Source organism: Doryrhamphus excisus, linkage group LG6 (genome assembly GCF_037039965.1).
Source record: "Doryrhamphus excisus strain RoL-2023G ecotype Guam linkage group LG6, RoL_Dexc_Guam_v1.1, whole genome shotgun sequence".
NCBI lineage: Eukaryota > Metazoa > Chordata > Actinopteri > Syngnathiformes > Syngnathidae > Doryrhamphus > Doryrhamphus excisus.
The window spans coordinates 9,371,371-9,387,045 of NC_136362.1; the positions used below are offsets into that span (position 1 = coordinate 9,371,371).

General features: G+C 39.5%; 2 long non-coding RNA genes across 2 annotated transcripts; both read right to left on the reverse strand.

Annotated features, from left to right (window-relative positions):
• Positions 1-879: 879 nt before the first annotated feature.
• On the reverse strand, positions 880-1,909 carry LOC144898612 (uncharacterized). The gene is made up of 3 exons (XR_013627510.1): positions 1,876-1,909; positions 1,736-1,799; positions 880-1,082 (listed from the first exon to the last, which is right to left on the reverse strand). It is a non-coding gene; the product is annotated as an uncharacterized LOC144898612 (long non-coding RNA).
• Positions 1,910-7,983: 6,074 nt separating this feature from the next.
• Positions 7,984-14,093, reverse strand: LOC144898559 (uncharacterized). The gene is made up of 3 exons (XR_013627450.1): positions 13,970-14,093; positions 13,238-13,352; positions 7,984-8,067 (listed from the first exon to the last, which is right to left on the reverse strand). It is a non-coding gene; the product is annotated as an uncharacterized LOC144898559 (long non-coding RNA).
• Positions 14,094-15,675: the final 1,582 nt, after the last annotated feature.

The following is a 15,675-nucleotide window of genomic DNA, read 5'->3' on the forward strand; positions in this document are numbered from 1 at the left end:
TCCTGGTTCTTTGCAGCAAAATACCACGCAAGACGTTCCTCTTTGTTTGGGAGTTTGTTCAGATTTTTCCCATCATCAAGACTTCCTTTGACACTTGCAGGGAATTCACTAACTACAAAAGAATGGCGGACATCATTTCTTTACATCTGGTTGGGTCAGCAAATTATGTGTTGAGGCCATGAAAGACAATATTGGACTTATTAGTGCATGGGTAAGTACCGTATTTGATAGCCGTTTATGCATGTCTGATCTTTTCCATATTCTTCTTCTGCAGTATTTTTGCTGTCATATATAATCCGGCATCTGCAATTGTTTTAATAATGTGGATGTCATCAATTTTATATATTTTTTTTATTAGTTATCCTGCAAAGTTTCAATTTTGTCGATGGCAAGCAAATGTTTCAGCTCCCATTTTGAGTTGGAAGGCTTCACTTGCTTCACAAGCATGTTTTTTTTATAGGAATTATTTCTGCATTTCAGATTTTCAATTTCAACTATGGTTTTAGTATAAATTTAGCTTGTTATTAGTCCCTGCTGACTCAAGTGTGTTGTCAAATGTACGTTGCCTAATTAAAGTAGCTTTAGGTACTAAACAAGGATAATTGCAAGAATCAGAAAATGTACAATTTCGGCTCTGGGAGTCAGAGTAAAGAGGCAAACAAAAAATGAAGCTGTGGCGGTACCTTATATTATAAATGTGCAACAAACATAGAACAATACAAACATATTAAGATAGGATTGGTCATTCACACGCACATTAATTCCCAATAACAATTCCAAATAAATCAACATACAATACAGTGCTTTCATTAAATATACAATATAAGGACGGGGACTAAGAGTCCCAGGGCATACGACAACAGTTCAATGGCCCAAGGTTGAAGGACGGGACTTGAGTTTATATGGAAGGGCCAATGAGCATTGAGGAACGAGAGGAACGGAAGAAAAGGGAACGGCTGCAAAGCCTCCTACCGGCCCGACCAGAACACGTGGATGCCAGCTCCTCATGTAGGAATCCGGGCTTGAAGCTCTTAGGCGGGTTGCCTTAGTGCAGAGTTCCGAGCTCGCCATCTAAACCTGGCCTACATAAAATAAGACCAGTATAAATTAATCAATGTGCAAACACAAAACATTTCAATCACTATATAATACAAGTCATAGCATAAGCATAACTTCCATATTGTACAATATATTTTAGCACTTATACCCGAGTTCAATTCCACCCTCGACCATCTCTGTGTGGAGTTTGCATGTTCTCCCCGTGCATGCGTGGGTTTTCTCCGGGTACTCCAGTTTCCTCCCACATTCCAAAAACATGCTAGGTTAATTAGCGACTCCAAATTGTCCATAGGTATGAATGTGAGTGTGAATGGTTGTTTGTCTATATGTGCCCTGTGACTGGCTGGCCACCAGTCCAGGGTGTACCCCACCTCATGCCTGAAAACAGCTGGGATAGGCTCCAGCACCCCCTCGTGAGGATAAGCAGTAGAAAATGAATGAATGACTAATAAGTAATAAATAACAGTGTATGGCAGACAAAATTAGCAGCAATAAAAACTTAAAGTGCATACGTAAAATGGTACCAACTATTGCAAAAAATGGGCTTTAAAATGCCTCAGACCACAATATGTTCCTTTACAAATTCATGGAATACTGAGCGAACAGGCTGATATCAAAAACTCACTAGTAGAACGCTGCTAATGCAGTTAGCAAAGAAATACAAACAAACACTCACCAGTTCCGTAGTTCTTATCAAAGTAATGCTCCTTCCAATACGTCGTCGCGCAGATGGGCGCCCTCTACACTCCGACAACGCATGCATTAAGTTTAGACTTTTATTGTGAAATAATGACGACGACATCAACTTTGACATACCGGCGGCAACTCTTTCCAAGCGTGTCCCTCATCCTTACCGGCGCGTAAATCTCTTCCGGATTATATACAACACTGATTGGGGGAGCACAGTCACATGACTTGGTGACACACCATTACGTGACGTAGTGACATCGAACCTACGTGAGGTCGCACGCACGAGTAATTTCATTCACTAACACTAACACTAACACTAACACTAACACTAACACTAACACTAACACTAACACTAACACTAACACTAACACTAACATCAATAATAATACTAATAATTATTATTAATTATTATAATTATATAAATAATCTAAATATAAAAATAATAATATAAAAATAATGATAATGATAATATAAAAATAAAAACATTAATAATATAAATAATATAGAAATAATAATAATATAAATATAAAAATAATAATATAAATATAAAATAATTTATATTTAATACTAATACTAATACTAATATTAATACTACTACTACTACTACTAATAATAATAATAATAATAATTATTATTATTACTATTATATAAATAATATAAATATAAAAATAATAATGATAATATAAAAAATAATAATAATATAAATATAAAAATAATAATATAAATATAAAAATAATAATGTAAATATAAAAATAATAATACAAATATTTTTTATTTTAAATAAAAATAAACAACAATAATAATAAAACTTTTCTTTCTATCTGGGTTACAGTGTTCCAACTCGACGAAAGAGCGCTTTGGTTGTGACATTGATTACCCTGACCATAAACAATAAACAATGAAATAGCTTTATTAAGAACTTCCCAAGTTCTTCTTTTGCGGTTAATTGGTTCTAGACCCGACCGGGTTAGATGAATTTCAGCAATATAGGATTAACTTTTGAAAAAAATGCGATAGAGCGAGCGAGTGGTAATTGTACCGCGATATTGACTGTAATCTCATCAATCTGGTTGAAAAAGCATTCAGTCCCGCTGAAGAAAAGCTGACCAAATACACAACAGACGGCCGACCTGTCTTTTCATTTCTGCAGATAGCAGATGAGAGTCTTCCAGCCAAGATGGCAAACGGCCCCCAGCAGCTACACACTGCCATCCCTGGCTGGCTTCTGTTCAGTACTGTCTGAGGAGATCAACAACTACTTTGACAACTTAGGACCAGCAGTACTCCAAGCTGCTATTGAGGTACATTGATGTATTTTGGCATGGTCTAAAAAGAGAGACGCCCTGCAATGAGCAAACTGGCTCCGAATTAGAAAGATGGAGCGATGCTGAGTGCAGTAATGGTTTTTACAAGCTTGTTCTGTCAAGCAGAAGGTGCTCTACATCATACAGTAGACTTCCAGCTTTTTTTTTTCCTCTGGATGAGAGAATAGAGTGTGGTCTTTTTGGAAGTAGACGAGGATTTGCTTGATGAAAGTGAAATATAATGTTCTGTCATCGTTTGTGTTAAATGCAACACCGGGATGTTGACTGTTTATGTTATGCTTCATATTTCATGACCTATGCTAATTTAATAGCTACGACTGAGAGGGAAAAAAATTACCAACATCAATCAGTTTGGTTCATTATAGGAGAGTCATGAATGTGTACCCGTAAAATATTAGAACCTATATGGGTGGGTGAAAGAAGTTTGATGATGGTGGCGCTTCGCCAAGATTTGGATGGAAATTTCTCAAGATAAATTGAAATATTTGGCCTAACGGTGGTGCTAGAAAACAAGTCAGGGTTCATCAGTCAGTTTCTACCGCTTATCCTCACGAGGGTCGTGGGAGTGCTGGAGCCTATCCAGGCCTGGACTGGTGGCCAGCCAATCACAGGGCACATATATGATATAACAACAATTCAAGAAACAATACAAGCAGTTGATGTTTGCTAAATACAAGGATGAAGAGTCTTGAACCAGTCACGATGTGCTATATATATCACTATATTGATGGTTACTATGGTACCCATTATGTCATTGGTCATATGGTCATATCACCTCGTACTTCGGTACGTGACAAAAAAACAAACTTAAACTATATTAAGAAAGCAGGAAGTGATCAAATGTAACAGTTACTGATTGTAAAAGTACCAGATGGAGGGTCATTGTATGGTCATTATATGTAATGTATGGTTAAAATAAAATAAAATAAAATAAAATACTTAAACTATACTAGGAAAGCAGGAAGTGAACAAATGTAACAGTTACTGATTGTAAAAGAACCAGATGGAGGAGTAGGATTTAATAAAATTAGCTTATTAAATTATTAAATATAAATAAATATTATTAAATATATATAATAAATAAAATACAAAAAATAAAAACGAAATAAAAAATAATGAAAAATTAAAAAACATAAAAAAAATATAAAACCTTGAACTATATTAGGAAAGCAGGAAGTGAACAAATGTAACAGTTACTGATTGTAAAAATACCAGATGGAGGGGTAGGATTTAATAAGCTTTGCTTCTTCCTACTCCTTTTGGACATGTGGAACTGTGAACTGATTATGTGATGCATTCAATTGTAATCTGATGCATGTTCAAATCAAATAAAACCATTACCATTACAATTAACGGTCACAAATTTTATGGCATAGAAATGTGAGAGTTGCTTAATGTTGAAGTTTTCCTTGTCATAGTTTCAGAATAACCTACATATTTAATAACAACTGAAGCAACCCCACGTATTTTCAAAGGCATCCGAACACAAACACAAACCTGAAAAGATGAAAGAATATTATTACCCAAATGGTTTGAGACTTTGTGGATGGCGACAGATCGTTACCTGAGCTGAGGAACATATCAAAAAAGAAAAACAAACAAATAATAAAATAAAGTACGCATTTTTACCAAACATCAAAATGCTATATGCGCTTTTGTGTGTCTGGGGACGACAATCTAACAGTTTACATTGTACCCCCTGGTACACATGCAGATAGGGACATTGGAGAATTTGAAATGATGCTAGTCGTGACTGTGCCTACCGGAGCTCATTATCTGTGTAATGAACAGATCATCTGTGAAGGATGCCCCCACTGTGCCACTGAGACAGATGCTGACTGTTTATTAGCAGGGAAGCGGTTGCGGATAAATACCAGCAGATGGCAGCAGATATACACCAAAGTACTCAACACATGACTACAACATGAAGTACAATATGAGATCCTACATTTCATTCATTCATTCATTTTCTACCGCTTTTTCCTCACGAGGGTCGCGGGAGGTGCTGGAGCCTATCCCAGCTGTCTTCGAGCGAGAGGCGGGGTACACCCTGGACTGGTGGCCAGCCAATCACAGGGCACATATAGACAAACAACCATTCACACTCACATTCATGCCTATGGACAATTTGGAGTCGCTAATTAACCTAGCATGTTTTTGGAATGTGGGAGGAAACCGGAGTGCCCGGAGAAATGAAGAAAAGCAGGAAGTGAACAAATGTTAAACAGTTACTGATTGTAAAAGTACCAGATGGAGGGTCATTGTATGGTCATTGTATTACATTGTATGTAATGTCATTGTATGGTTAAAATAAAATAAAATAAAATAAAAACCCTAAACTATACTAGGAAAGCAGGAAGTGAACAAATGTAACAGTTACTGATTGTGATGGATAATTTGGAGTCTAATTAACCTAGCATGTTTTTGGAATGTGGGAGGAAACCGGAGTACCCGGAGAAATTAAGAAAAGCAGGAAGTGAACAAATGTAACTTGTAATGTTACTGATTGTAAAAGTACCACGCATGCACGGGGAGAACATGCAAACTACACACAGAGATGGCCGAGGGTGGAATTGAACCCTGGTCTCCTAACTGTGAGGTCTGCGCGCTAACCACTAGACCACCGTGCCACCAGATCCTACATTTATCTTTGTAAATATATACATTATGATGTTGTTTATACGCTGTATCTTATTCGATTCCACAGCTGCACCCAACGTTGTGTTTGCTTTCTGGATTCTGTACATGACGCCGAATCTTTGAACATGATTTAGTATCAGTGATTGAAAGGAACCAGAGCAGAACCCAGTCGCTTCATTACTGATCGTCCCAGATCTCTGAATGACACAGTTTTCCCCACATGGATGAAAGAAATAATATGCAGTCAAACCTTACAAAAATCTTTTTAAATATTGAATGGACTCGGTGCCCCCTTTTTTCCCCCCGTCTAGTTCTCCGTCTTATGGGTACTGTCCTAATTGATTATATAATATAAAGAGTTTACACTATACTGTTGTATGTAAAGTATGGTCAGATCTTAGTTGATGGTATGGTATGATGTCACAACCCTGATCCAACCCGGACTATGATCCCTTACCGCAACACAGTTATGACCTCTAAGACTTAGTCCTGCAATCACAATGTCATTCTTTCAGCCATTACCATGAGGTCATGACTATACTGGGTATTGGAATGTTAATTGATTGGTTAATTGGAAGCTTTTACCCTTATAGTCAACCGAGTGCAGTGCTTTCAATACTGTTGACACTCCGCCTGTCTATCTTGCAATGTTCTACTCTACCATCGCTTGGGACTGAGACTGAGATAATGGAAGTCAATCATTTTGGGGGGTAGAGACTCACCTCACTGTGGGAACAGTTTGTTTTCCAGCGTAGAAGAATTGTGCCTGATTGGGAGGTGCTGACTATTGACATCAGTGTTGGAGGTCCTGGTCTAGAAATGGCCATAGGAATCATATCATCTGCGAAATATAGTAGAAATATAGTATTTGCGTCAGATATGTTTTTCATGTTCGAAATAAAGAAGAAGAAAAAAATATGAGTCTAAAGGTGACTATAGGGGTGTTAGTTCATCTGTAGAGGGCTCTAATAATGTTAAACATGAAAATTCGCTTTTTGTGGTTCAAACATGTGTACGTTTATATATAAATAGATATTTTTAGTTGTATTGATTTTGGTTGGTTTGTGGCGCTTTGGATGTTTTTCATGTTCGAAATAAAGAAGAAGAAGAAAAAAATATGAGTCTAAAGGTGACTATAGGGTTGTTAGTTCATCTGTAGAGGGCTCTAATAATGTTAAAAATGAAAATTCGCTTATTGTGGTTCAAACGTGTGTGTACGTTTATATATGAATAGATATTTTTAGTTGTATTGATTTTGGTTGGTTTGTGGCGCTTTGGATGTTTTTCATGTTCGAAATAAAGAAGAAGAAGAAAAAAATATGAGTCTAAAGGTGACTATAGGGGTGTTAGTTCATCTGTAGAGGGCTCTAATAATGTTAAACATGAAAATTCGCTTTTTGTGGTTCAAACATGTGTACGTTTATATATAAATAGATATTTTTAGTTGTATTGATTTTGGTTGGTTTGTGGTGCTTTGGTTGTTTTTCATGTTCGAAATAAAGAAGAAGAAAAAAAATATGAGTCTAAAAGTGACTATAGTGGTGTTAGTTCATCTGTGGAGGGCTCTAATAATGTTAAAAATGAAAATTCGCTTAGCGTGGTTCGAACATGTGTACGTTTATATATACATGGGTATTTTTAGTTGTATTGATTTTGGTTGGTTTGTGGCGCTTTGAATGTTTTTCATGTCCGAAATAAAGAAGAAGAAAAAAATACAAGTCTAAAGTTGACTATAGGGGTGTTAGTTCATCTGTAGAGGGCTCTAATAATGTTAAAAATGAAAATTTGTTCATCGTGGTTCGAACACGTGTACGTTTATATATAGATAATATTTGTATTTGTATTGATTTTGGTTGGTTTGTGGTGCATTGGATGTTTTTCATGTTCGAAATAAAGAAGAAGAAAAAAAATATAAGTCTAAAGGTGACGATAGGGGTGTTAGTTAATCTGTAGAGGGCTCTAATAATGTTAAAAATGAAAATTTGCTTATCGTGGTGGAGTCTGGAACAAATTAACTACTCAACCTGGCCTTTTTGTGTCGTCAAAGTGATCCATCCACCTATTTTTGATAACTTGCATAAACAAATAACCAGTGCACCTTTGAATAATCAAAGTTGTTAAAATTCTTGTTAGTTATTATCGATAACTACCACCATGTAAAATAAAAGAATGACTTGAAACAAACCACTGAAGGTCGCAGTAATGCACTGGATCGTATCATGAATTGCTAAAGCCCAGTGTGGGGCGAGGGGGGGGGGGGGATTATCCTGCCGACATACGAGGTGATGGAACCAGCCTCGTGTGAGCGTGTCCTCTGGGTCTCTGCCTGTTTGAGGTGCAGGCCACAGATTTTCTATTGGCAAGATGTAAATGAACAGAGTGAAACGCAATTCAACAAACACAGAATATGATTTTCTCCATATGCTATAACACCGAAGCAATAAGCCCGGCAGCCCGAAAGGGTCGAAAAAATTGCAATTATTGTATGATACTGAATATGACAAATGAGACAGATGCTGTGATCATTTACCCAAAGGCGTGATATCTGCTCCACCTTATTACTCCGTTCTCTTCAGCGAGCAATTAAACTATCTGACACGACAGGCTTAATGAACACATTTCTCTCTGCGGGTTTGGGAATTTGTAAGTTGTTATGTACGTTGTCTTTTTTTTTTTTTTTTTGGTCTCTCTGAATTAGCCGTGTCGACTGACAGCGCTAAACACAAACACACATATATAAAAACATCAGAGAATTCCCTCCTGAGTCTTCAGCCGCAACAACAACATTACTACAGATATGATCACTCTGCTCCAAGCTCGAAGCGATGGGGGCCAGCTTGGCTCCCCGGCAGCCACGCCGAACAGATAAATAAGAAGTCCAAACATTATCGCCTGCCCTCACCTCTGGGCCATATGTATCTTCACTTTTTTTTTCTTTGATGAAAGCAGCAGGTGGACAACCAAACAAGCAATATTCTTTACAGGGGATACTTGCATCTTTTGTTTGTGGTTATTTTACAAACTGTAGTTCATAAGGGCGGCACGGCGGTCTAGTGGTTAGCGCGCAGAACTCGCAGCTAGGAGACCGGGGTTCAATTCCACTCTCGGCCATCTCTGTGTGGAGTTTGCATGTTTTCCCCGTGCATGCGTGGGTTTTCTCCGGGTACTCCGGTTTCCTCCCACATTCCAAAAACATGCTAGGTTAATTAGCGACTCCAAATTGTCCATAGGTATGAATGTGAGTGTGAATGGTTGTTTGTCTATATGTGCCCTGTCTGTTTACTTGCTGCACGGTGATCTGGTGGTTAGCGCGCAAACCTCACAGCTAGGAGACTTGAGTTCAATCCCACCCTCAACCATGCGTGGGTTTTCTCCAGTTTCCTCCCACATTCCAAAAACATGCTAAGTTAATTGGCGACTCCAATTGCGCACGTGCGCACATTAGAGCGAACGTTGGTTGCAAATCTTTGCTCTTGTCAAGTCAAGTCCAAAAGTCATCATAATTGAGATTCAAGTCCAAGTGGTGTGACTCTAGTCCACACCTCTTCCACCAACCATTCAAATTCAATCATTTATCATTTAGTAGAAAAGCTGCACGGTGGTCGAGTGGTTAGCGGCAAGGCCTCACAACAATGAGACCCGAGTTCAAGTCCCATATTCCAAAAATATGCTAGGTTAATTGGCGACTCCAAATTATCCATAGGTATGAATGTGAGTGTGAATGGTTGTTTGTCTATATGTGCCCTGTGATTGGCTGGCCACCAGTCCAGGGTGTACCCCGCCTCTCGCCCGAAGACAGCTGGGATAGGCTCCGGCACCCCCCGCGACCCTCGTGAGGAAAAAGCGGTAGAAAATGAATGAATGAAATGAATGTAGTTCATAAGAGTCAAACTCAGGGTCGCGGGCCACATCAGGTCTACGCTGCATTTTCATTCTGAGTTGTTTTTGGAATATGGGACTTGAACTCGGGTCTCATTGCTGTGAGGCCTTGCCGCTAACCACTCGACCACCGTGCAGCTTTTCTACTACATGATAAATAATTAAATTTGAATGGTTGGTGGAAGAGGTCTGGACTAGAGTCACACAATTTGGTCTTGAGTCAATTATGATGACTTTTATGACTATTATGAAGACCAACGTTCGCTCTAATGTGTGCACGTGCATAATTGGAGTCGCCAATAAACCTAGCATGTTTTTAGCATGTTTTCTCACCCACGCATGGTTAAGGGTGGGATGGAACTCAAGTCTCCTAGCTGTGAGGTTTGCGTGCTAACCACTAGATCACCGTGCAGCAAGTAAGCAATCGCATACTGAAAATACCATAACATTAGCCAGTATGCAACATTTCAGACTGAGTTACAAAACAGACTGAGTTTTGGAATGTGGGAGAAAAGATGCAAACTCCACACAGAGACGGCCAAGGGTGGAATTGAACTCAAGTCTCCTTGCTGTGAGTCCTGCGCGCTAACCACTCAACCACTTTTGAAGTTATTTTGAACACACACAAAACATAACCTCCGGTAACAAATGCATATTATTAGCTTGTCAATCGTGTTTCAATTCAAGGAGGGGAGGGGGGACTGGAAAAATCTGAACCAGCGGTTTTGAACCACTCCTGTGATGTAAGCGTGGGGGAGACGGTGCGTCAGGCCACATGCCAAGCAGCAGCGCATGTAAAGGTTGGTATTAAGCAAATGTTCCATGCTTATGGAAGCATGATAGGGGATTATGTCGCCTCAGGTAACACCATGTCACCACAAAGCAAGACAAGAAGACAATTTCAGTGGAGGCTTGTGACAAATCATGCCCCCTTTTTCAGCCCCCCCCATCCTATAGTCGACTTCCAACCCTATTTTGCGAGCGTGGCAGAAACGAAAACTGCATGCTCCCAACACTGTCTCCTCTATCAAGCGGGAGGGGCGCTTTAATTACCCACCTCATCCAACCATTTGTCCTGCTTCTGAGGTGTAAATACCTTTAGTCTATTTTACCCTCAAGTTCCCGTTCACTAATTAGGCCTGTAATCCCCCCTCCTAGCCGAAACCAACTCCTGCTGCAGGTTCCCCCCCCCCTGTTACACTATGGATTCCCTGTCGGCTTGCTATGGGGAGATCGAAGTGTAATTAAGATTGTTAATGAAGATTTTAATTTTCCGCTTCTAATGAGCCGGTAAACTCTGAAGCGCTAAACGCTTGAGCGAGAGACAGAGCGCGGGGATCCAGGACTAAACGGAGGTGAGGATAAAAACCTCCGAGACGGACGGGGGAGGTGATGAACGCTACAGCAATATTACATTAGAGGTCACGTACTTAACAATATTATTATTGTCACGGTGATGCGTTTGGGAACACACGGAACAGGCACTTTATTGAAATATTACAAATATAGACGGGTTAATAAGATTGTTAGCAGGATGTCGTCCCTTGACTGGTTTTAGTGGAATTAACAGAGGTCATATCGTAGCTCAACCAGCAACGATATGATGCATCCGGATATCCGGGTTGACGAGCGAACGATTCGGCTGTGCCGCTAGCATCGCCCGTATTGATAAGAATCCTCGATAAATCTTTAGATGAATCGATTGCAGAGACATGCACCGCGAGAGAAGCAATCGTTGACAAGAGTGACTTTTAAACAACGCCAGAGCTGCGCTGGCGGAGAAAGGATTGTCGGGTATGCTCCATAGCTGCCATGACTAAATGGATGTCAAAGTAGCAGGCGTGAAAGATTTTCAACACATCAGGAACAAAAAAAAAAAAAAAAAAAAAAGAAAGTTTGGAATATCTTGGGATTTTACAAGAAGGGAGCAAAACTTGAGCAGCCAAGCTAAATGTTTTGTAACTCAGTCTGAAATGTTGCATACTGGCTAATGTTATGGTATTTTCAGTATGCGATTGTTTACTTGCTGCACGGTGATCTAGTGGTTAGCGCGTAGACCTCACAGCTACGAGACTTGAGTTCAATCCCACCCTCAACCATGCGTGGGTTTTCTCCGGTTTCCTCCCACATTCCAAAAACATGCAAGGTTAATTGGCGACTCCAATTGCGCACGTGCGCACATTAGAGCGAACGTTGGTTGCAAGTCTTTGCTCTTGTCAAGTCAAGTCCAAAGGTCATCATAATTGAGACTCAAGTCTTCCACCAACCATTCAAATTAAGTTATTTATCATGTAGTAGAAAGGCTGCACGGTGGTCGAGTGGTTAGCGGCAAGGCCTCACAGCAATGAGACCCGAGTTCAAGTCCCATATTCCAAAAACATGCTAGGTTAATTGTCGACTCCGAATTGTCCATAGGTATGAATGTGAGTGTGCATGGTTGTTTGTCTATATGTGCCCTGTGTGGTGTACCCCGCCTCTTGACTGAAGACAGCTGGGATAGGCTCCAGCAAGAGTTGCTAATTAACCTAGCATGTTTTTGGAATGTGGGAGGAAACCGGAGAAAACCCACGCATGCACGGGGAGAACATGCAAACTCCACAGAGAGATGGCCGAGGGTGGAATTGAACCCGGGTCTCCTAGCTGCGAGGTCTACGCGCTAACCACCTGACCGTCGTGCAGCCATACATACATTCATTCAGAGCTAAAAACAAAGCTAAAAGCAGGGCACGGTAGTCGGGTATAAAAAGTTAGACATTGGACTTTCTAGATCTTCCAGAATCTGCACATATCCGAGCTGAAATGTTTAACATGAGGAAAAACACGACTAAAAACAACCGTACTTGAACTATTACTATTAATAACATCTTCATAAAGTGAGCATTTTAACTACAGCAAAGCATGCTGGGAAATTCTTATTCTTAAGGATTTAAACAGGTGGGTTTTGAGTTGGTTTTTTTGAAAGTGGGAAGGTCAGGGCAAACACGGAGTGAATGGGGCAAAGAATTCCAGAGAATGGGGGCAGGGATGGAGAAGGCTGTCTCCCCAGGTTCGGGGCTTGGTCTTAAAGGGGAGTGTCAGGAGGTTGGAGTCTGAGGAGCGAAGGGGGTCGGATTGTGGGGAGCTTCGTAGGTAATTAGAAGGACTGTGGGATCTTTGAATGCATCTTCTGAATGCTTTATATTGGCATTTTAGTTCATTTAGCTATTGTTATGCCTAAAAACGCTTAATTTGGGCTATAAAACAAGTAAAATATGCAATTTTTTAAACCAAAATTAGGCCGTATTCAGCCTGGAATCAGCGAGTGAAGCCGTGAAATTGGAAGCGCAAAATGACGAGGGATTACTGTACTTGGTTGCCTCTGATATAACAGACATTTCACCTTATACCAGAAAGTTACATTAAAAATATTACCCCCGCAGTTCACTGAAATTCTTACTTTCCTGTTATGGAGCCACCTGTAAAGCGCAGACGTATCACAGAAATGCAAAAATAAATGGATGCAGGCGACACACACACACACACACACTAGGAGACACATTAATATGGTGCAGAATTACCAGAGGGATTCAGTGTAAGGTTCAAACAGAATGAGGAATCTTTATGTACTGGAGTTCATGCACACACACACACACACACACACCAACCTGAGCGCCATGTGATGCAATCAAGCAGGACGATGAAAGTGCGACTCGCAACTCCAGTCTCGTTCCCAGTTCCACGTTGCCAACATTTCTTTCTTTCTCCGGTGCTGCCATTATGCTGTGATCAATTATGCATGCAGTAATTATTGACAGCGCCATGACAGCATATCTCACCTAGAATGGTGCATTGCGGTGTTGATGCTTTGGGGGAGACTGATAAACACGCCTATATGAGTCGTACATCGATAAGAAATCTTGTTTGGTTCCAGGTGAATATGTTTTATCAGTTTGGTGGCTCTGTGTGTGTGTGTGTGTGTGTGTGTGTGTGTGGAAGCAGTGGGTCAGAAAAGTCACAGCTCTGTTTTGCCTCCAAATTACTTTTCATCCTCTTTAGACACGTCGCCTCCACCCAAGCCATGAATCATCAAATTTATGAGAATACACACTCCTCATCAAAATATCATTTTCTGTCAGGTATTCACATTGTCACTGCGAGGGAGCTGCCATGTGGAGATGTTGCAGAGGGGGCATCTGTCAAGACTGAAGGCCCCCCATCTGTGTGGTTAAGGACTTAAAAGGACTTAAGCTCACTCTTTTGGACCATCCTGCGTGTTCCAATCATCTATAAATTCAATGGAGAACATTTGAAAAAATAAATACATCAGTTCCAGATAGTGGATGCTCTCTGTGAAGCCATCTTCGCTATCCTCCTGGAAACATTGGAATCAAGCATACCTGTACTGCCTTCTTTGATGAAAAGCTTGGCAGCTAGTTAACAGTTGAATGTGCTCCAATAAACAAACAAGGTTTGTCTTTTCTTGTCCTTTACTGGAGTAATACTTCTTCTTATACTGTAGAACTGTACAGAAACATAAACACAGCACCAAAATATATATTATATACATCAATAAACAAAGAATAATCATCAGTATGAGTACAGCTAGCATAATAGCTACGATCTTCAAGCTAGCCACAACTAGCATCAACAGTTGAATGTGCTCCAATAAAACAAACAAAGTTTGTCTTTTCTTGTCCTTTACTGGAATAATTATTCTTCTAAAACTGCAAAACTGTACAGAAACATAAACACAGCACCAATATATATATTATATACATCGATATACAAAGAATAATCATCAGTATGAGTACAGCTAGCATAATAGCTACGATCATCAAGTTAGCCACAACTAGCATCAACAGTTGAATGTGCTCCAATTAAACAAAGTTTGTCTTTTCTTGTCCTTTACTGGAGTAATTCTTCTTCTAATATTGTAAAACTGTACAGAAAGATAAACACAGAAAAATAAATATATTATATACATCGATATACAAAGAATAATCATCAGTATGAGTACAGCTAGCATAATAGCTACGATCTTCAAGTTAGCCACAACTAGCATCACACTTAGCAAACTTATACAAACAATACAACAGTCGTAAAATTACATTTTCTTGCCTTAAAATTATTTAAATGATGTTAAACGTTACTTACAGACATATAGTCTCCAAGGTAGTAGATTACTCGTTATTACGAGTAATACAGCGTTTTCGCCGATGGTTCGTGTTGAACAGCAGTCAATGAATATACAATGGATCATTGCGTCCACTAGGTGTCGCCAAATCTACAGCCAAACAATACACAATACCCAACCCCGTTCTTGAGTTAAAAAGAATGGTTAACAGTTAACAGTTGAATGTGCTCCAATAAACAAACAAGGTTTGTCTTTTCTTTTTCTTTTACTGGAGTAATTCTTCTTCTAATATTGTAAAATTGTACAGAAACATAAACACAGCACCAAAATACATCGATGTACAAAGAATAATCATCAGCATGAGTACAGCTAGCATAATAGCTACGATCTTCAAGTTAGCCACAACTAGCATCAAAATTAGCAATCCTATACAAACAATACAACAGTCGTAACAATTATTTACATGATGTTAGACGTTACTTCCAGAGATATAGTCTCCAAGGTAGAAGCGTAAAAAATTACTCGTTATTACGAGTAATACAGCGTTTTCGCCGATGGTTCGAGTTGAACAGCAGTCAATGAATATGCAATGGATTATTGCGTCCACTAGGTGTCGCCAAATCAAGGGCCAAACAATACACAATACACAAACCCATTTTTTAATTAAAAAGAATGGCACAGCTACTCATTACTGAGTCATTTTCCCAACATATTTTGGTGTTTTTAAAACTTGTGATCAGCTGATGAACAGTCTACAGCAAGGGTGGGCAAACTACGGTGCGGGGGCCACATCCGGCCCGCCAAGTGTTTAAATACGCCCCGCCAGTTCTTAACTTAACTGTAAACGTAACATACAACCTGGCATCATAGCTTGAGCCAAATTTTTTTTTTTATCAATTATTTGATGTGTTCTGTTTACAAAGTGCTCCTTTAAAAAGGGATACAAGCAAATATAGCAGATTCCATGAC